Here is a 24,181-nt window from a genome sequence, read left to right as displayed (position 1 = left end):
GTTCTACCCCATCTAAAATGGAGGGGCAGGCTGTCGCCACATGTAATTTCAGGGGGACCAAACATATGAAGCACAACTGTTGCATACCACCACCACCACCCCCATAGATTTGGTTCAACAAAAGACTGACCATAGACATATCTAACTATAAAGCAAGGAATCTCTGTCTGTCTGTCAGTGAGTCCTTCGCATACCTCGACAACCTTTCATCTGATCTCTTTCACACTTAGCGAGTGTATTGAATCTATTTCGTAATGATTATATGGCCACCTAGAAGTCATCACAAAGACTGGATAGGTACAACAAACTTTGACATATTATTTCTCAATTCAGCTGTCAAAAATCATAAAAGTAGTGTTCATATTTGAAGATAATCATGAACTTTTGCTTGCCGCAGAACTTATTTTCTGCAATGAATCGAACGAATATGGAAACATCCCATTGGCTTTTTTGTATGACGCTAACTTACGTGTTGGCCTACTAAAAATATACGTAATTTCTGCAGGACTCTATTTCCCTGTTTTATGACACGATACTAACTTCTAACACTAACAACGTTACCGCCAGCAAAATACCTCCGCTAATTAAATCCATGCCCTACTTTATGTCAAAACAAGCGACTAATATGCCAATTTGGAAATTTGCATAATAAGTGTGTTATTAAGTGTATTTCACTGAGGTTTCTGACTTTGAGTAACCCTGACTTGGATGTGTTTTTCATAGTCAGATTTAGTGATTTGGGGGCCCAAGGCAAACTCTGTCTTGCTCTGCTTTTCACCCTTTCTTAAATTAGGAATGTTGGTTGAAACAGGCACTATCAGTACAATGTAATGAATTGACAGTGGCAATCTCGAAGATTTCATTCAGATAAATATCTGTTAAGTCACTATCGCAGAAGGAGGTAAAACAGTGGCGATCGAACCTATGGCCCACTGATGAAAGTAAAGGATATTTACATATTTATTATGCACTGGGTAGCTGCTGCAACATACCTCCGGCAATACATTTTTTTTTTAAACGCTGTATTACAGATTTTCTCTGTTGTATAGATACACAAAATGAAATTATGCACACAATTTTGAGACACGAAGTTCATATAATGCTAAACTCTAGGCACAATTCCATTGTCTTGGCTCATATAAAAATGTTGAACCAACCAGGATTGAAATCTTAAGGATTGCCACTTTAACAATTTAATTGTTTATAATGAGCACATCACATCTGAATCTACAACATAACCTGTAACATTTGTCAGGTACGTCAGGTAAATGTAGCCTGGTTTGATGTTAACTTCACTGACTAATGACTCACGTCACTACAGAGAGACGAGGCACGTCACTGACTCTCGTGGAACAAAATGTCAATGTTTACTTTTAGTTTCACACATGATACGAACAGTGGTCCGATGGACAAAAGTCCTTTGTTGGTTTGGACCATCCACTTCCCCTCCAGCCCTTGACTTATCGACTTGTTGAGTACTGCTTACAAATTAATTCAGATATGTGTGCATTTGAAAACATGTAGAAATGCAATAATATACCTTAGCAATGTACAACAATTGATGACACAATTGGAATATAATACAAAGCTATTTTCATAACAACCGCACAACTGGACATTTGCAGCTTGTCTTCTATGTGATGAATACACAGTAATGTTGATTTGTTATGTTTTGTTGAATTTGTGAAATAAAAAAAAGAACGAACTGTCCTGTACTTGAAAAACACACACAGAACCATTCCCAGGTTGCAGCCAAGCTAGTCCTGGCAAAGCGAAAACAAATACAAAACAACACTTCTGGGCAGCGTTCCTACCGACTCAGTAGCCTCATCCAAATGCAAGAAACAAGCGATGAGGCAAGTGAGCCCAAATTGACGAAAACCTCGCAACAATACGCGAACAGTGACTCAAAGTGCAAACAAAAGGGACAGAATGCCTCAAAAACATTAAATCACAGATGTGCTACAAACAAATAATGTTCCCAATGATAAACCAACTTAATGAAAACATTTTATGTTCTGGCTACTGTACAGGTACTATTGTAGTACTTACGGTTTGAGTATTTAGCTTCAGACATATTTGTAGGATGAGCTTGAATTAATTGACTCTATTTCGTAATGATTATATGGCCACCTAGAAGTCATCACAAAGACTGGATAGGTACAACAAACTTTGACATATTATTTCTCAGTTCAGCTGTCAAACATTTTTACAGTTTGTTTTTCTTGTTTTTTAAATTCATGTTATTATGTGTTCATCTCCATAATTCTGGCCTTTGTGGGAAAGTAAAGAGTTTGTGTACTATCTGACCTAGAATTTTAGACAATGCCACTGCGATAAACGAGAAAGGTTCATTTTGTGATGATTACTTTCAGTATGGGTTGGATGAATATTTGGAAAATCTATGTATGCTACTGATATTGATTCATCGCTATAAAACTACTGCATGAAAGATCAGCATCTTATGCTCGATGTACGCACTGCATTTTCCATCATAGAGTATAGTTACATAATCATTTAATTGCCTGCTTTGAAACTCTATACACTGCTTAGCAGCACTGGATGCCTCCCTACAGTGCTGCTAACCACAAACTAGGGAATTCATTTTTCCCTGTTCTTTAATCTTGCATGATTTATTCAGATTTTAAGCAATCTTACTGATGTTTTTCCATGCTTACTTGCCATTTAATACACTTGATTTGGAGATTTTTCTATATGTCTGTCTGTGATATGAAATATATGAAGTAGAAATCTAGTTCCAGTGAACCTAACAAAAGAGTAATCTGTACTCACCAGCCACAATTAAGAAGAATCGTACAATGCAGTACTTTTTAAGGATGAGTACTGATTATTTGCCGAACGCCTACACTCCATATTTCCCTCTTAACCACTATGCATCTGATTTAGATGTCAAAACAGCATGCACGCACCACACAGAAAGAAAACATAAAGCTGCACATTCTGGGCAGTGAAAAAAAACCATATGTGGAGGATTTGCTGAGGAAGCATAGACTCTTATTGCATCATACAGACCAAAACAACATATCACAATGGACCCCTGGAACAGTTCCTTTGTGACTTTCAGAGACTTGCTTTCTGACACTGCATGGTGGTGATTTAGCCACATTGTGCAAGTACCCTCTTTTATGGACTGTGCACAGGCTTTAGGAGACAGTTTCAGTCACAACTGGATAGATATAACAACCTCTGACATTGAAATGTCCATTCAAACTGGATATATTATTTCTTAGTTCAGCTGTCAAACATTCACTTATGAAGGTAAGCAGAGATTTTACAGTTTTTCTTGTTTGTTATATTTATTTTATTATATGTATTTATCTCCATAATTCTGGCTTTTGGGATTTCGTTGGGTTAGCAAAGAGTTTGTGTACTATCTGACCTAGAATTTCAAACAATGTCACGACGATAAACGAGAGACATTCATTTTGTGATAATTACTTTCAGTATGGGTTTTGATATTTGAAAAAACTATTTATGCTACTGACATTGATTTATCCCTATAAAACTGCTGCCTGCGAAAGACCAGCAACGTTTGCTCGACATACACATTGTATTTTCCATCACAGGAAGAGGCATAGAGTATTGAAGTTACATATTAATTGAATTGACTGCTTTAAAACTCTATATGCACTGCTTAGCAGCACTGGATGCCTCCCTACAGTGCTGCTAAGCACAAACTAGGGAATGCATTGTTCCCTGTTCTTTAAGCTTCGACCTTTCATTATGATTTCTAGCACTCTTACTTGATTTTACATGCTTACTTGCCATTTAATACACTACATGTTTTTCTATGTTCGTCTGTCATATCAAATATGTAAAGTACAAATCTAGTTCCAGTGAACCTACAAAATAGTAATCTGTACCCCACCAGCCAAAATCGTGCAATGCAGGATTTATCTTTTTTAAATGATGAATACTGATTATTTGTCTAATGCCTACACTCCTCACTCTACATTTCACTGTATGTTTCTGATGTAGATGCCAAAACAGCATGCACACACCACACAGAAAGAGATCATAAAGCTGCACATTCTAGGCAGTGAAAGAAAACCATATATAGAGGATTTGCTGAGGAAGCACACAACTCTTATTGCATCATACAGACCAAAAAATAATATCACAATGGACCCCGGAGCAGTTCCTTTGTGAGAATTTTTTTATGGACTGCTGTGCACAGGCTTTAGGAGACAGTTTCAACATGGTTAATTGTCTTTATATTTGTATTCTCTAGTGTCTATTGTTCATGCTCCTTAGAATGTGAACAATAAACTGACTGATTTTGTCATTTTGATTCTTCGCCGAGCAACAAATGTTTACTGAAAACTGTGAGTTGATGCTATTTCCTGATTAGGAGCTGCAAACAATCTAAAGTAACATTCTGTGGAATGTAAAGAAAAGGACAGCCTTGCTGTCTAAAACAAATATATAAGGACCACACTCAAAAACACAAAACACTGATTATCTGTATTCACTTTCTGCCAGTGCTGAAGAAAAATGCCCAGACATCCTTTCCCCAATCCATATCCTCCAGCTCCTCACGAGGGATCCCGTGGTTCTCTCAGGTCAGGTGGGATATGTAAATCCTCAAACATGCTCTCGGTATGCAACTACTCTCCCAGTTGGATGTGCCTGGAGTACTTCACAGTAAGATTCGCAGGATGCATCTTGAGCAAATGCCTGAAACAACTCAACTGACTCTTTTCATCGTGTAGGTACCAGCGGGTCAAACTGTACTCCGAGTAGCCTGATGCTAAGGTTGCACCCAAACACTTTACCTAGAAAATTAATTTCAGCCGTCATGTCCATTATCTCATTCTTCTGGTCTGAAACATGCTGTAGATTGACCGGCAAAATTGAGGGCTTCGCCTTCAACATGACAATGAAGTACAAAGCCACATATGAAAGTCGGGTTTGAATTATATATAAAAAACTTAATTTCTTAGTTATATTTCTTTATTATATATATATATATAGATATCTATATATATATATCTCTATATATAGAGAGAGCGAGAGAGAGCGAGAGAGAAAATACATAATCCAAAAACTTTTCAGGGATTGAATCGTTTTTCAGTGTTTTGGTCAAGGACACACTGCTCATGGACGTACATGGACTGCCACAGAGATCACACCTGTGACCTGCTATTTATGGGACAATCTCTCAAACCAACACCATACTGTTATGTGATCAGAATTAATTTACATCACCACTAATGTCATTCATCAGCAGCAGCGTCCACTCAACATAAACAAAGGCCAATGAGCACAAACAGATTCAAATATGTATGAAAAAACAATTCCAACGTGAATACTGAAAATAAAACCCTTGGAATTTTTCTCTTTGCAATAACAAACAAACTCAGGCTTGAATTGATTTAGCTATACATATGTTGACCTCATACAGTAAATCTGTTTTCCACTCCAGCTGAAGTTCTGCTGTATGCCATTTATTGATATACTGGTTCATTAAAGCAGCAATTCAGTGTCCAAATGAAATTTTTTTTGGAATATGTGACTCCACAAGAATATAAGTTATTCCAATTATGTTGTATTGCTTTATGATAACAGTGTACACAGTGAGTGCATCCTCTCTTAAAATTGCATTATGATCGACAAATTAAGCCAAAAGATTAAAAACGTTGCCACTACCAGAGAAGAAAGCCTATTTCCTTAAACCATGTTTTTACAATAGCCTATTGCGGACCTAGAGGAGATTAGTAGGAGACAGATATTTCACAGCCTTTGTGTGTTGACATCTACAAATAAGCAAATAAATAGACTGTCTAAGCAATGCGATACAAGTATTAGTCAGACCCAGCACATGCCCACATGCCTGGCCCTCAGCAGAGCAGCATTACTGGTTGTTGTCTGCTTAATTTTCCTCTGAGAGATTATTTGCACTCGCTTTGAGACCCAAACAAATGCTGAAATACTCCGAGACTGTGTCACTAAGAGGGTAAATAAATAAATTGGGTAAAATCTTGACAGGTTATTACACCATGTGGGTTAAGAAGGAGGAAGCTCCAGTAATCCATTATTTAAAGTTTGTTTTGGACTTCAAATTAACTGCTTTGAAAAGAAAGTCATTGCTTAGAAGAGTAAAAGAGTCAAGGCAAAGCAGACCATTTTTAAACCAAAGCAACTTAAGAATACATCATGCATTTTACATGTAGTCATTTTTGCAGTACTTCTGCTCGGAGTGTTCCTGTAGGGCTGTTATTTCATGCCATTTCTCTTTTCAGACACATTTCTAGAATGTGTAATCTACGGCGCAGTGCCATGTTATTTTTGAAAAAAATCAAACAATGCAAAGACATAAATAAGAGTAAAGACAAATTATGAAGAAAGAATTGGTCAACAATGAGTAAAGACGAGGGAGAACAGTAGAGACAGATGTTTTCACTACCTAAATGACAAATGACCTGCACCTAATGTCAGAACTGGTGAGAGCTTTAGCCAATCATTCAGTCAAATCTCCCATCCTTTTTTTGTAGAAAACTCCAAATGCTTGACAAAGCACAAAGTAATGTCAGTCTGCGTACTTGAAATCACTGAAAAATGCTTGAATGCTGATGTGGTTATTTTCATCGCCGTGAAACCCATGAATTATGAATAAAAAGTGATGAAACCTACAGTAACTGTCTGCTCCCCTGAGTCCAAATCTGTTAAAGGCAAAATAATGTGAGGGTATGGAACGGGGACGCTGGGTGGACAAGTGTCTATTGTAGTGCACATTTACACCTCTGCTGGTAACAGCCAGAGAAAAACACAAAACACTGTCATCTCTCGAATTTAATCCTCAGAACCAAGTGTCAAGTACTTCAATTTGACATCATTTTGTAGACACTCAATGCAACAGTAGTGTTTTAAAGTGGGATTTATTCCGTTGTGGTTGCACAGCCAATGTGCATGGAGTGTTTACTAGACTTCCCAGTTTGCAAATATCATTCAAGTTCAAACAAACATGAACCACGACACATTAAACACGCCATTCACTCTGCATATATGCAGTAATAGCCCACCATACTATCTGTTCATGACTTTTTTGTAGAAATCTTTGAAAGCAACATTGTTAAGAAACAATCACCCACTAACCCTCTGTCTGTGTTGGAACCGCAATAATGCAGATACAGGTCTATTCATTTCATCACAATACCAAGTAGTTGTCTACTAGGAGCTACATTAGCATGTAACTTAATGCAATGGCGTTTTAGATTTACAGTGTCAGGACAGTACGTGATGTGACATTCATATCGCACAGCGAAAAATAATAGTGTCACGGTCAGGGTAGCGGATGGGTGTCCAATCCACTTGACTTTGACACTGGAGGCCTTGGTTCACATAATGTTCTCTTGTGAAAGTCAGTGCTGACTTTAAAAAGAAATGTAACCCTGATAGCTAGACCATATTACACAATTGTATGACCTTGACACAGAATTTTTCTAAGACAATATCAAAAAACAAGCATTACTTTTACTTCAATCTAAATATGTGCATGTGAAGGTCATTCTTCTATTTTTAGTATAGCTTTTTAAACACTGGTTTTCCAAAATTACTTTTCCTCGCACAACCACCAGGGCAATGATTGTACATATCAGGTGAAACACAGCAACATGTTTTCAATGAATTGGCACAATATTTCACACAGACCTTGATGGTTCCCCTACCTCTCCTTCTAGCGCCACCATAAGGTCAAATTCCAGTTTGTCCAATACTTTGGTACATGACTGAATACCTGCAAAACTGACATTTCCATCAGCCTGAAGTATACAATGTGTTCAGTGTTAATTACGGTATATAACATGAGCAGGATATGCTAAACTACAAAATATCTAATCTTGTTACCACAAACATGTTAGCATTGTCTTTGTGAGCATTTTAGCATCTGGCTCAAAGCGGTACTGTGCCTATAAGCACTACCTCACAGAGAACACCTTATTATTAATATTATTATTATTATTAGGGTCGCCGTGGCTCAATGGGTAGAGAGGGTCGTCCGGCAACTGCAAAGTCGGCGGTTTGTTCCTTGACTACTACATGTGCTGTGCCGAAGTGTCCCTGAGCCCCTCATTTCTCCCAAGGTGATTCTCAGCAGCCCACTGCTCCCAATAAGCTAGGGATGGGTTAAATGAAGAAGGTACACTTAATGTATGTGTGTATATGTATATCACGACTCAAATCAAATTTCGTTTAAAATGTCATTTTATCATTATTTATCAGTTTTTATCATTTTGTGTGTGCCTGTGGGCTGTATGTGAAACCCACGTCCCATGTTTTCAGATTGTAGAATACTCTTGTGGCGAATTATTTAAATATTATTTTCAGATGCAGAGCGTTATGCTGCTTTTGGATGGTTGTTGGGAAAAAAAAAACTTGTATCCTTGACCATTCTCCTTTCAGTAAATAATTTGCACTTGCAAGGATGCCTGCGGGCTGTAACATGTTTCGTGAAGTTTTGTACTTGTCAAGGTACTTTAACTGACAAGCAAGTATGTTTTACCAAAAGCACAATAACAAAAATGTTCCCACACCCCGGTGAAATGAAAACGATGTTCAGAAAATAAAATATTTGAATTTCTTTCTTTTTTTGTTGCCTTGAGCTTTGACTCTAACAAAGCAATATAAGATACAAACAAGTTCCGCTTGACCAACACTGGTCATCCACTGGTGACAGATCCACTGCCGTAGAATACATTGACATCTTAAATACTTAAGTCACTTTACATCCGGTAAATTGGCAGGATAAACATTCATATGTTATATTAATATTATTGGTAATTACTGAAAGTCATGCTTGGCTGACAGTACCAATCAATCTTACAGAATGGAAAAGGACACTGGCACCCAGTAAGTGAAGAGAACTGTGCCTGCTCGTTGGTTTATTAAGTGGAAAAAACACTGCTAATTGGCTAAAAACCGATACTTATCTCCCATAAACAGTGTAATAACTGCAGACCTTTTTCTTAATATTTTTGGACGAGATTAGAGAGGGTATAAGCAACAATAAATCAGGTTCCAATCTGTCTGCTTCCCTCATATAGGTAGGGGTGGAACCTCCCATTTGTTGTGGTGACTTTATATCAGCAGTGCCTTATTTGTGAAAAAAGAGGCTGCAACAACAATTTGTCATGTATCAAACCATAACACAATATTTCAATTCCTTGAATGTATTATTCGTGTCAGAGTGCTGGCTCTCCCTATAGGAATTATCAAGGGCCCTATGTTTTCTAATTCTAAAGCATCAAGAGTTCGCTCAGCAGAGCAGATGAAGACAGAACAGCCAGATACAATCTCCTGGAGGTGGAGCAGCAGAGCATAAAGAAATGATCATTTCAGGAAGTAGATATTTTATATCTGCCTTTGTTTGGCAAATATTTAAATAGTGTCAGAGTAAGATTGCTCAGTGTTCTCTGGTCATATGGCGTAACCATATCAATTCGATTTACATACATGTAACTATCATGGTGTATATAAACTAATCATTTTAGCAGGTCAGTGAGGTATATAAGCATAGATTTTGGGTAATTGACACACTCTGAATCAAACCCTGAACAATAAATCACACTGACATGCCGTGGACAGAGTAATAGCCTAAAGGCAACTCTGTTGGTTTTCACTTGATCAGCAAGATTGAGAAAATATACGAATATACAGGAAAAATGTCTGCATTAAGGTATCACAAGGAATGACAATAATTAGTCACTGTGAAATTTATTGAGACGTTACTTAACCTTTGGTGGTATTTTCGTCTTTCAGCACATTTTACACAACCCAAGAAATGAGCTGCATACAATTCCATTCTAATTGGAAACGTCATTCAATCCCCTCATACCCGTTTTCACAAAGTCACGTTTTAAAGTCATCCAAAGTTCCAGTTTGTGGCATGAATGGTTGGATTTCCCGACTTAAAATTTCTACTTTTTTGTACCTCATTGGAAAGCTGAGCAGCGGTTAAGATACATTGTTTACTCAAGTACTGCCCTTAAAGTTTCTCTGAGAAAATGTATGAAGCAGAAAACTACTTTTTGCTCTGTAAAGATATAGTGGAGTAACGTCTGCCTGAGCAGAGAATGAAGTCATTCTTCCTCCCTGTGTTTCTGCTCTATGTTTACGTAGCTGGCCCGGCAGCATATGTCTCTTAGTACATGTGAGCGTGTCCCACTGGCTAGCTCATTACCGCTACTGTGCATTGCTCTCGTTCGGCGTTTGCAGCTTGGTTGCAGAAGCGTGGCGTCCACCCTTCGGTCCCTCCAAGTGAACACTGTGAGCTGGGCCAGCACCGTTGCCATTGTTTGCTGTTGTTTGTTAGTTAACTGTTAATGTTCTCAATTTTGGATTTAGCACATTAAGTACAATTCTGTACTTTCCTTGAGTATTTCTATGATATATTACTGAATACTTTGCCACTACATCTCAGAGGTAAGCATGTTTTTACCTCATTACAATTATTTACAGTGACTTTGTAAATTCAGATAACCTATGAAACGATGATAAAGAATTGTATTGATTAACAACACAAAATGATATACAATCAATAAAATGATTTCCATTTTGACCAACAACATTAAAATCTGTTTACATAGTAATGTACATATAACAGGTATATAACAATACAATATAATCAATAATATAAAGCTCTGAAAGTAGCCATGAATGAGTACTCATACTTTTGATCCATTTTCCTTTTAATTGTAAAAGGGTATGTTTTACATCATGGTATTTTGCTTTTACTTACCGATTTACAAAACAAACAAACACTGAATCTACCAGTGGAGTAGACAGAAAAATAACAATATGGAACAAACTTTAACATTAATACACCAATGTTCAGTCTATATCAAACAAATAACACTGAAAGACAGCAAGCTGAATAAAAATCCTAATCATGCGATAGAAGTATGAAATTTGAGTGGAGATTTTGTGCAAGCTATTCATCATTACTTTGCCTAGAATAATGTACATTACAACTGCAGTCAGATGCGGTGGTCTCTATGGCGACAGATAAATGATACATTTGCAGTTAGCAGTATTCCTCTTGGTGTGTACCAAGAGGAATACTGCTAACTGCAACGGTTTAGGTTTCATTATAAAGTAAAACAATGAGCAGATCAAACCTTTTTCGCTCAGAACACAATCACTCACAATGAAGGGCCCGACGATCCCACCCTCATCTAGAGGACGATCAAATCCCTTCTCTGAGTGAGCTGCATATTGGTTCCTCAGTGTTGTTTTCAATTTCACCAGAATGCAAATTTCCCCCCACAGTTACTTGGGAAGTAATGAGGAATATAAGAAAGCTCTAACCCCAGATGAAAAGGAAATGGCTTTTGAAATGGCACGCACGATATTATGGTAGCACACCCAAAAACAAACGGAAACAAACCCTGTCGCAAAATATTGGCTTTAAACATGAACAAAATATAGGAACATACCTTTGGTTGTCCATTTGTGCAATCAAGATACATTGCATGCCGTTTTGCAATAATATCATGGAAGGAAAATGTTCCCCCATGAGCATCATCATATATCAGTAAAAATGATAACTGTAACAGAACATATTAGGAAATAACACGCGCAAAGTGTTAATTGTCTAAGGTGCGATGTACAAGGTTGTAGTAGTTAATAAAATTGGTAATAATTAGTCAAATTCATTTAAGAATAATTATTAGTTCAGATGTACATGTGATTTAACTGAAAATGTTTTATGAATACAGACAGCCTGAGAGTGAGCGTCACGGTTTCATCTACTGATTAAAAATAGGTCACTAGACAGTTATTTTCTGTCTTGGATCAGGCAAGCGGAGTCTAGACTGTGTTAATTTATCACCTCTTAAATGGAAAAGCTGACTACACTTGTAATGCCAGCCTTACATTGCATGACTTATCGTCTACATCCACAAAGTCACGTCAGTGTGGCTGAGATTTACTCAGTTACTTATGAAAAAAGACAAAGACAGACACAAAAATCTTCTGTTGAAGCATTTTCATTTACAATATTCCTTATACATGCCAGTTGGAAACTAAGCATATTGCAGCATATAATGTTAAAAAAAAAATCATGATTATTTTTATCTTTAACGTTTTTATGACGTTTTTATGACGTTTGACTTTTAAACTAATAACTTGTATCACCCACAGTAATGAGTGAAGGGAGAATTGTATACCTCTGGTTGTCTACGGATAAGGATCACAGTAATGCATGGAGGCAGATCTTATATTGCTTCACTTGAGTGTCAAAACATGAACCTAGCAGAGAGCACAAATCACAAGCCATGGGCTCTGTACAAAGTAAATGTACAAAGAGTGGAAAGGTAAACCTATTGATGGAATTGAGAATATACATTAATTGTACGTGGCGCTTTTGCTTTCTCAGTGTCTGACACCGCTTCTGTTGAGTGGGAGCTTAGTTTGAAACCATCTAATAAGAATTAATCTCATTCTCTCCTCGTCACACCTGTCTTGCAAAGGCCCATCTGCTGCATAGAGACTTGTTTAATTGTTTTGCTGAGCCTCTCAACAAATACATTGTGCTGGTCGAGGTGCCAAAGAGAAAGTCCATAATCACCTGATTCCACCTTTCAGTAAATCCCTGTCAAGTTATTAGATGAATAGTAGATGATGCAGAGTGTTGTATGTAGTTTTTTTGTAGGCATGGGGAGTGTTCGATTAATATATTGCACACTTATGTTAAGTATATTAATTCGAATAAAAATGTTTAGAAAATGTGAAATGAACTGTACTTTTATTGCGCTTTTCTAATCTTCCAACCACTCAAAAGCGCTTTAACACCACCTGTCATCATTCACCCATTCATATACCGCCGGCACAGCTTGCGGGAGCATTTTGGGGTTGAGTGTCTTGCCCAAGGACACATCGACGTGGACTAGCAGAGCCAGGGATCGTACCGCTGATCCTCTGATTCAAGGACAATCCTGCTCTACCACTGAGCAACAGTCGCCCCAACTGAAATTATTAAAGTGTCCCTGAAAAAAGATGTATAACATGACATATTAAAGACATGATATACATACTTATATAGTCAGTGTTCCTCCTCATTTTTAGATTTTTGTCATCAATCCTATCAGTTATGATTGTATTTTATTCCCGATTTGCTTGAGAGAGCTTCAGAACACAAGCCACAATACCCTGACATGAGTGATCATGCTCTGTTGGGTCTGGTACATTTTCAGTCCTGGTGACAGAAATGGCCTGTTGCTTCTTCCCTAAATCTATTCAGAAGAGATTTCTACATAAATATGTTGGTGTCTTGGATGTTGCTTTGGCTCATCAAAAAAATGTAATTGTGCATCCTCTCATCACTAGAGCACACACCATCCTAATTTGTTTTTGAGTGTTGTTATCATAGCACCATGTTTTAATTCATAAGTGCTTAGGATCTAGATTTGGATTTTTGAGAACAGGGTGGATGGGAGTAGAAAGGACTGAGTGTGAGACTAGCTACTTGAAATAGGCTGCCCAGCATTGATTTGCACATGACCCATGACCCTAAAGACGCTGTGTTGATGCTACTTACGACCTGTCTGCTGTTGGTGGTAGGTGGGAGCCCTTTGAGTTGGTTTTCCATTCTCAGAAATGGTGGGAGGGGGCACCCTGGTCGCTCACAAGCTAGAGTGTGTTCCATTAACGCTGAGTTCATACCGCAGCGACCCGCTCTCTCTCTACTGTCTCCCACATGATCAAATAAAACACAAATGCCAAAAAACAATCTTCAAACAAAAGGAGGTGGTGGGTGGACACTTTAGCATTTCATTAATGGCTCTTTTTGACATGGCTGTCCTTTTTGTTCTCTGATGTCTTACAGAGAACAGCTTACAGTGTATAAATATATCAGAGGACACTTTGTGTCCAGATTTTTTTTATTGTAGAGACAGGGATGCACATTAGTGTGATATTTGTGATTCTGCTCTGAGGTGTTGTGGAATATTTCTATGAAAAGTCGGGAGAAGAGTGTCAAAGTGTTATCAAATCAATGTCAAATGAAACAGAGTCTGGATGAACGATCAAGGTTGTAATAGTCAATTTATTTGCTTGCAAGCAAAGAGAACACTGTCCCACAGACACATCACGTCATCTGCAGGAGGTGCTCTGAATAACACAGTCAGATGCATGTCTTGCAAGCAAAGAGAGCACAGTCTCACAGACACATCACCGTCATCTGCAGGAGGTGCTCTGACAACATAGTCAGATACATGGACCTTTATACTGCTTCCTTTGATTGGGTCACTGTGACCCAATCAAAGAGTTCAGATACAAGAAATACAGATTCTGAATAAGCCTGTTTTACCATCACACATCACATATACACAGAGGGTCATGCTCTTCAGCTGATGCTCATCAGTGTACGTGCATATGTACCACAAGCGTTAGCCTAAACATGCTAATAGCAGTACAACACTTTTTTTTCTCACTAGGTTTCAACTGGATTTAGTCAATTATTTAGTTACTTGTTAAGAAAACAGCACAAATACCTGCTTAGCCCTCAATAACAATACTATTTCAAAACAGACCAGTCTGACCAGTTCACTCAGACCACAGATAGTCTGCTGGGAAATCTGTCAGAAACTGAAACCTTTGGCTCAGGATTTTTTTTGTCAATAAAAGGCTCTGCACCCTGTTTCCACAGAGTTCGAGAAGATAATTCCTCTTTTCAGGAGGGCAGTTTGATGTAGAGCAACAAGGTGCTGGGAAATGCACTCTGCCCTAAAACAGGTGTTGTGGAATATAACAGAGGTCATATTTCCTCTTCAGGTGAGTGTCACCAGGATATTATATCTGGGACAAGACTGATGGGCAAATAGATTTTCTTGTTGGTCAATGCTTAGTGGGACAGAGGCTGTGATAAACGGTAAAATAACTTTTACATTTGGGTGATGAATAAATATAGGCACCCCAGATGCATCAATGACAAAGCTACATGTAGATCAGGTGTCCCCCGTCACATGATTGGATCAAGTATAGATACATTTAATTATTCATGGTGATCTTTACACCCAACCTGACCAACAGGTTATTGACAGTGGTGGAGTCTCTCCGTCTGTTTCTCTCTTCTTTTACCTTTCTCCCGCTCAGAAACACATACACGCATGCATTTTTTAAAAATCATTTAGCTCATTAAAAACAGTCTGTAACAGTGTTTTTTTTAATTAATTAACATTACCCGTTGTCCATGTGATATTAATTGAACACATTATTGAGTCCGCTTTGTTGCTTTCTTATCTCACTGACACAGGTGTTAACACAAAAAACACCTCTTACCGCCGCAATGGTTTGCCAGCTGTCATTTGTAATGTGATGTCATTGTTTGTGTTCACAAGCATAGATGTAGTTACAAGAAAAGATGAGAAATAAACTAAATATATCACATCAGAGTGCAGGATCTGCAACCTCTTTGATATCCCGCATCAATCTACACTTTTTAAAAAATGTGCCTCGATGTATTAGCTGCTTTCGACCACAGTGAAAATGTTGTTTTTGAAAAACTTAAGAAATATGGATTGAAGCTGGAATTTAAAAATGATTACACCTATCTTTTTTTCAAAAAAGTTAGACTTTTGGAATGAGACAATTAGAGAGACGACTGAGCAATGTCACTTTCTTTGAGCATGTGTTTATTGTTATCAAAAATAATAAGCGTCATTTGAATGTCAACATTATGAAAGAAGCTTAGAAGCATTCAGTAAACCCCAACTAATTATCTCTGAGACATGTGAAAATTTTAGGTTTTGAAGTTCTTAATTATGGACATTATATGTTACAATGTGTTTAATTATGGAGGTTTAGACCAAGAAATGTGTTTGAGTGTCTGTGTGATCAGGTTTGAGGAATGTGCTGGAGCGGGGGTTGGGCAAAAGTGTCTGCTTGAGGTGTTGGAGAAGAACAATAGCCCAAGAGCCAAGGGGGGTTGGAAAGTATAGCTCCGTGAGGTATTAGACAGGTCAAGAGCCAAGGAGGGGCTTGTTGGACTTCAGCCAATCGATGAGCTGAGAGATGTAACTTTGAGAGGACAAAGGGGTTTGAAGCTCTGGGGGATTTCAGATATTCTGTGTTTAAGAAGATTCTGTTGGTTTGAACTTAAACCTGCTGTTGTGTTTTGGAGGCGATTGAGAGCACGTGGCTGCAGGAAGGGGGGGGGGGGCGATTTCTCCCTATGTTCGGACCTAACAGACACTGCATGCGAGAGACGTACTTTTAGCTGAGAAGCTAACCGTTGTGTAGTTTCGATGAGGTGCGATCGTATCACTTTTAGAAGCTTTGTTATCCTGCCTTGTAGTGCATTGTCTTTTTTGAAACTATTTTAAATAAATCCATAATGATAAATGCAACACTGAATTTTTCTGTCATTATTTATCCATTTTTGCTTGTTGAAAAAAGTTAATTTTGTTATCCGTCTAGCAATTCCTGTTGCCTTGAGTTGAGTCTGTCAACCAATCAGAGTGCACAGCAGCTCTAATCTCAGACACCTTGCTCAATGGAATATCATGACATAAAAAAAATAAATCAATGTGGTAATAATGTATAATATTGTAAACTCTGGTCCACATGACTGTGTTCAGACAACATAACAAATACACATTTAGGAAAAGTATTAGGCTGAAAGGCTTGTGGTTTTTATTAAACTGAGTTATTTGCGTTATTAATTCAAATCTAAACTGTCTGTCACACTGTCCTGGCAGTCCTAGTGTTAATTAGTGGAGATATGCCTATACAAACCACAGCAATATTATGTGTCTGACCAGTGTTCATCTGGTGCGCAAATGTGTGTTTGCTGGCAACACAGCAGCACCTGCATAACATACTAGTGTCAGGTGCATATTTGCACCGATAGCATAAGATACATGGGCCAGGCGTCTTGGCTCAATGAATTAATGAAGTTGTGCTGTTTTATTACTCAAACATCACAAAACGGTGACCAGAAAACTTCCAAGTCAGCCATTATGATGCTCAGCAAGTGTCAGGCCTATTGTTGACGAGATGCTTGAATCCATCATAAATGTAAGAGTGGGTCATTGTGGCCAACATTTCATGATTTACAGTATTGCACAAGAAGAGCTAGCATGCAGTAGGTGTATAAGGGCAATCCCACAAAAAAGCTCTTGTGTTATGAAAGGCATTGTTCAGTCTCCAAGCCACATTTATATTCCACAACACCTGTTTTAGGGCAGAGTGCATTTCCCAGCACCTTGTTGCTCTACATCAAACTGCCCTCCTGAAAAGAGGAATTATCTTCTCGAACTCTGTGGAAACAGGGTGCAGAGCCTTTTATTGACAAAAAAAATCCTGAGCCAAAGGTTTCAGTTTCTGACAGATTTCCCAGCAGACTATCTGTGGTCTGAGTGAACTGGTCAGACTGGTCTGTTTTGAAATAGTATTGTTATTGAGGGCTAAGCAGGTATTTGTGCTGTTTTCTTAACAAGTAACTAAATAATTGACTAAATCCAGTTGAAACCTAGTGAGAAAAAAAAGTGTTGTACTGCTATTAGCATGTTTAGGCTAACGCTTGTGGTACATATGCACGTACACTGTGTTGCATATTTGGCTACACCTGTTTAGAACAGGAGACGGTTAGACAAATAAATTATATGTTTTATATATATATATATATATATTTAGGGAGAAAAAAAAGTGTAAGGTTTGAAATAAATGGCCTTAACACTGATCACATGTTCGTCACATTAGATGACTAAAATATTAACTGTATATACCCATACAAACTAGGGTTTTTTATCTTTTTCTTTGTAACCCTCAGACATGGATTACCAGATCTGATGGCACCTACCCATATTCATCCATCACCCTGAGGCCATCACAGTATTTCAATGTCAGACCACTTTGTATGTCTACCTCACATAACTCTTGGTAAGAAAACATAAATCATGTTTTAAATAGAAAGGTTATCCCAATACATTTCAATGCATGTTGAGTAATTCTCCACAGCCATATAACCCTGTTAATATGCCAGGCATCGGCGTACTTTCATATTACACATAATAGCTGTCTATTTCTATTGATTTAATTTTTTTTCACGACGACATGTCCTAACCATACCAATATATTTGTCACAGTGAGAAGCTTCTGCAGTTCTGCCTTACCTCCCAGAAGTCAGAGCCTTTCCTTATTTGAAACATTTATTAAAACTGCTTGCATACATAAACATATTGCGGCCTTAAATAATGCAATCCATCATGTTGAACAGAACGTGCATTGCTGTTTTCCTAATATGACTATCATGCAGCTAATTACTCTGTTTAATGGGGACTATCATCACTTTTTCCATTACTGCACACTGTTACTTCTGTTGGCAGTGAAGAGGCAAAACGAAATGTAAAGCAGAGTGGAGATTCGATACATGCAATGATCTTTTCACATGTAACAGAATGGGATCACTTATGATTTGATTGTGTTTTTTCTTTAAAGAAATGAAATTCTACAAAAGCATTTGGTTACTGTGGGAGTGGGCGGATGTTAGACCTTTCGTGCTTCATGTATTCACTTTCACGCTATTTGCAAGTTTTACAAATCAGACAAAATAATGACCTGTGCTTGCTATCACATTTGTGCATGGGCACCTTATAAGTGGCAAGTCTTTACATAGTGAAAATGTGTTAAGCTTCAGCTTTTTTGGGCCTATCCTATTCCTCCAAACCCAGGTAGCAGCATGTTTCCTCAGGCACCTAAAGCTGTGACACACGGGGTGATAAGCAGTATCTGTGCTGCAGCCAAACCTGCCTGAGCCTCACTGGAGCTGAAACTGAAATGTGAATGCCTTCCTCTACCCTTCTTTCCATCCTACTACCCCCCACCCTTATAATTCGATGCGCTTTTTCTTCCTCTTTGCCCACACCTTTCCGCACATTTGTCTCAGATTAAAACTGAGAATGTCTGCCTGCTCTGTCGTCAAGTCTGGCCGGAGATGTGACAATCTGAGGTTTGAACATCCTTTTTGTCATGTTCATGCTATGATGCTGAAATCAGGCTGGGTATCCATCCAAATCATGTCTCGTCTGTGCTCACAGTACTTCCACATTACAGAACTTCTCATTCATGTGGACAATGGTTGTACTTATTATGCAAAATACAATCCATGGCAAAAGCACAGAAACAACATCACTCAGTATATTTTCTCAAATTAATTCTGGTAATGGCTACATGCTATTTGAATACGTATCATTGTAAATATTACCAATGATCAGCATGTAACTGTTAATATTATAGTATACTGTTTCAGAGTATTAGAAACAGCTTTGTAATGTTTTAGCATCTGATAAGCCTTCAAACTATGGATCTACTACTCTAAATGGACTTTGTGGATAATGATTCATGTCTCACCAGCAACAAATTACTAAATATAATGATCCAAAAAAGTTTTTATCATAGGTCAAAACTATATTGATCCATGTTTATATGTGCTAATGCACACAATCTCACCACTGTTACACCTATTACTATTAGTTTTTATTCATAAATGTTTGTTTCTCATTAAATGAGACTGGTTTTGTCAAATTGTTTCAGATTTACTTTGCACTGGATTTGATTTATTATCATCAATGGCCTACAGACAATTATGAAATTGCAGGAATACTTTTTCAGCATTGCCTGATTAAATCTGTTGCCCAGTATTTATTGAGAGAGGTCTTCATTAGTTCAATGTTGTTCATGTTGCAATGTTTCCTTCTGACATCATATTCACAATTCACAAACCAGTGCACGAAATGTGGCTACTGTCCTCATTTTTCTGATTTATCTACCAGATCTGCCCACAGTGTCAAGATGTCAGACTCACACTCTGATTATAGATTACCCTTTTGTAACATGCGTGAATAAACCTCGTCTCCTTGTCTTCTCTTCATTTTCATGCAGCGGCAATGCCACTTTTTTTGTGCTAGTCCAGGCAACATGAAGGGCGCCTTTGCTGTGAATGAATATGGTGGACCATTAAAAGGTTACAGTCATCAATTATGGTTAAGAGAAGGATGGTACAAGGGAGGATGGAGTCTGAAATTCAGTTTTAAAGGGAAAGACTGTACAGCAGATGTCGAGGATTTAGGTCATCCCAGATTAAGATAAATGGTTGCCTCAGAGAGCCGAATCAGTTCCTCAGTCCCAGCCAAAATGCCATTAGAACATCTGAGCACACACATCCCCCGTACACACATGTACACACTCAGGGCCGGTAGTCAACAAACATGTTTTGCAGTCATCATGTTGAGATTAATCTCTTAATTTTGTCTAGCCGTCATGAAGAAACCAGAGTTGTGTGTTTCTTTAAGTCTCTCTCTCCGCAAAGGTTACTGAAATGTCTTAGCGGCTTGGCGCCTCACTCGGAGGAATTAGAGTTAGATGTTTCCATATTTAACCCATGCTCCATTTCCAACATAATCTGTATTTTATTGTACTGATTAACGAGTAATCACTTAATCATGTATTACTAATAAGCCTCTTAGTTTACTGTCATGTGTACGATGGTGCGTGAGTCTTTGGGGAGATGTCAGAGGGAAATTTCCAAAGGTTTTAGAGGCTACGCTGTACAGTTACAGAACTGACCCTCTGAAAAACCAAAGGACTCTCAACAAAGCCCTCCGAGACCTATTAAAAGCATGCAAACATGGATCACTCTCTACGGTATTTTTGCTGGAGCACAGCGGATGAAGGTCAGCGGATCAAAGTCTTTTGGCTGACATGCCTTGGTGCCTGATGAGCCCTCTTGGGTTTCATTGATTAGCCAATGAGAGGCTGGGGCAACGACATTGAACAGATGGAAACAAAGTGACTTGTCTTGCCTCAGATGTAGAAAACTTATTTTCCCCTCAGCTGTCCCATGAGACATGAACGATCTTAGATTCCCTTCGGCAGCAATACTTAATCTGACTTTTGAATACCGTCAGTGATCCTCACATTCTTAAATGCGGCGACGAGACCTCTGATACACACGCCATACTGCACATGCGTACTACATATATACACCATCAGCTGCAAAATAGTGCGTGAAACAGGTCTTCAAACAACTGCTCAAAAATCACATAAACTGTGATTACAAAAGACATCTTGTATGACAGCATGCTCTATTAGCTGAATGTGTGCCTTTTGAAGTACTACACTATTACACTTACACTGCTCTCACCCAAATAGAATATGTTTGATTGAATAGGGACAAATATGACCCCTTTCATAATCCCGCAAGTGATTTTAATTAAGTCATTAATTAGGGAGATATACTCCAGAGGTACGGCTGGGAGTGGATTTCTGATAATTGTGGATGAAATTAGTGAGGTTTTTTTGTGTGTGACAAAGAAGGTGAAAATATTTGAGTGTATCTTTGGTTTAATGCTAAATGGAATTCTTTCTTTAGGGCATTGGCTACCTCTAATGATATGTATTTTAAATACTAAAGCTAACCAAGTATTAAAAAGACTTGTGTTGAAGTGTGTTGCATATTCGCCCACTGTCTCCCATCAATGAATTTGTTTGGCAAAACAGGGGCGTGACATTTTACTTGCTCATGTTCTCACACGCTTTCATGATCATGTGAACAGTTGTTCATTATTTTGCTGTTGTAATCAACTTGTTTTGGTCAAAAATAATTGCTTATGAAAAAAGATAATCCCTGTGTAATATATATTTGGATTTAGGAAGCTGTAAATGTTTGATTTGGTATAGAAATGTCCTTATTGTAAATATGTAACCATGTGTGAGGGGCTACCGGTTTAAAGCAGCTGCATTGGCCCTGGTGGAGTCAGTCTTTGCCCGGCATAGTAAATCACATCATCATACTATTCTCAGAATATGACAGTGTTTTATTTTTATTTTTCAGTGGTTTGAAATGAAACCCCTCTAGAAACCTAGAACAGAAAGACTGAATGAAATACCACATTCATTTCAGCATTATTTCACACTTGTTTACTTTGATTCTGTATCTGGAGGCTGGGTTTTACAATGTCTAAGAATGTGAATGTGTTGACAATATCCAATAACATGAGTTAAGGTTATGACCTGTATGGACACCGTATGGATACTACATGAAAGGATCATTTGTCCATTTGGAAAATGTTAGGATTGGATGAAAATGTTTTTGCTTTTGGATAAGAGCCATTAGTATTTTGATTCTTTGTTCTCCAAAGTACTATATATTGCATTTAGTAAATTAATCCATGAAACACTCCTTACTGTCTCCTGTGGTTTGTGGTGTCTCCTGTTCTAATTAGAATAGAAAAGTTTTACTTGAAACCCATCAGTGTTTTGTGCATTCGTTTACGTGTTTGAGAGCTTACTGGTAATTTCCAGGACAAACATTTCTACACATTCAACCATATTGGAAGATAACCTATTACTGATGTACGGTGACAGAGTGTGTTTTGTCCATGCCTGAGCATGTTTAGATGAACGGCAATCTGACATAAATCCCTAGCAAAGTAAGTAACACGCCGTCGAATCTTGTTGGTGCCTGTAATTCCAATGAGGTATGTATGCCTTGAAATTGGTGAACAATAATGAAGAAAACACACCTTGTTAAAATTCTGTATGCCAGCATTTATTCAAGTCTTGCCAAATTTAGAGAAAAAATGTCTGCATTGTGTTCATACCAGGGGACAGAAAGACACAGTGGATGGGATGAGAGAAACAAGGAGGCATGAAAAGACTTGTGGAAGTGGGGAGAGAAAGCGAATGGGTGGAAACATTGTAACAGAACGGCATGTTAATGACTGCGTGTTCCCAAGACTGCTGGCTTCTGCACTGAAACATGAAAATAAGCACTAGCTTTGACATCTGGGAATCACTGTTCTCAGAATGTATAATCCATGAGTGAGATTAGCATGAAGGAATGGATGCAAAACATTTTCACTGCCGTGTGTGTGTGCGCCTGCACAATGCAATGTGGGGCCACGTTATTATCAACGTTGGTCAAAACGAGGCCCTTGGGCATTGTTTGAGATTCATAATGAGGAGGAAGAACTGCACATCACTAGAGACTCAAGCCTGTCCTCAAAGTTACCCATGCTATTTCACTGGTTTATGCATATTTTTAGCTCTAAAATGACATCTGGAAAATTCTTAGACATTTATGCTGCTATACAAAGAAAGAGGCACTATTTGTTTCCTAAAAAAAATCAGAGATGCTAAAAATTATGAGGAAACAGAGGTTTAAGAAATGGCTAAAACTTTTCAAAGGGATTGTAAAACTCATGCCGAGTGGGGATAGGAATGCAGGGAAAGTAGGTATTTCAATGTCAACTATATAATCTCATATTGGACAATGCTCAATTTTTTTGGGGGAATTCTCAAAATGAAATGGAGGTTAGCAGGTTTGGATCGTGATTGTAATTCATCTGAAGACAATACTTTAAGGAAAAAAGTAAGACAGATGCAAATTAGAATCGTCTATAACCACTCAAATCTTATAAAATCCATTTTTGGTAATAAAGCTGTGTTAAGCAATTTGTTTTGCTACCCTTTGGGGCCACAATAATTCCTCAATAGGCTGTGTTGCCAGATTTGAGTAGTTGTAAATATTTGGGCAACTTTGTTGTCAATTATTTGGTTGGTTTCCTCCCTCCTCTCCTCGGATTTGTTTGATTGAGATTGCCTGATAACTGATGACTGTCAAAATGTATGTAATTTCTGTTTATTACCAGTATAGGTAAGGATGTACTCTGCATTTTTTCTGTTCAAATTAATATTTGGTCATAGATATGCGACTCACTACTTTTGTTGATTGGGGGCGGATTCCGGCTCTTATCAGGCTACTTTTTGTCAGTCGAATCTGGCAACACTGCAGGCCACCTGACAACCTTCAAGATCTATTCTCCTTGAGCCCGGTTTTTGTCACCGGCAACTCGCTACTCAAATTTTCTGTGCCTGTAGCCTGCAGTTTCAGGGCTTAAAGTTGGTGCAATTTGCTAATTAATCGAATTAAAGTGAATGCAAAAGCACATTGCCAAACATCGAAAAACTGTTAAACAGTGCGGACAAATATATATTCTTAACAGAAAAGTGTTGAATTACATATCCACAACAAAATGACGAGCCTTCTCGCTATACTGACAGATTAAAAATAACTCCGTACAATGCACTGCACAGATTTTCAGTCAAGCGGATGGAGTACATGGATGCTGAGACCAAACTGCTAACTTGTAGTGCAGGAGAA

This window comes from Melanostigma gelatinosum (genome assembly GCF_949748355.1).
Source record: "Melanostigma gelatinosum genome assembly, chromosome: 2".
In the NCBI taxonomy this organism is placed as follows: domain Eukaryota; kingdom Metazoa; phylum Chordata; class Actinopteri; order Perciformes; family Zoarcidae; genus Melanostigma; species Melanostigma gelatinosum.
Note: the sequence above shows the minus strand (reverse complement) of the source record.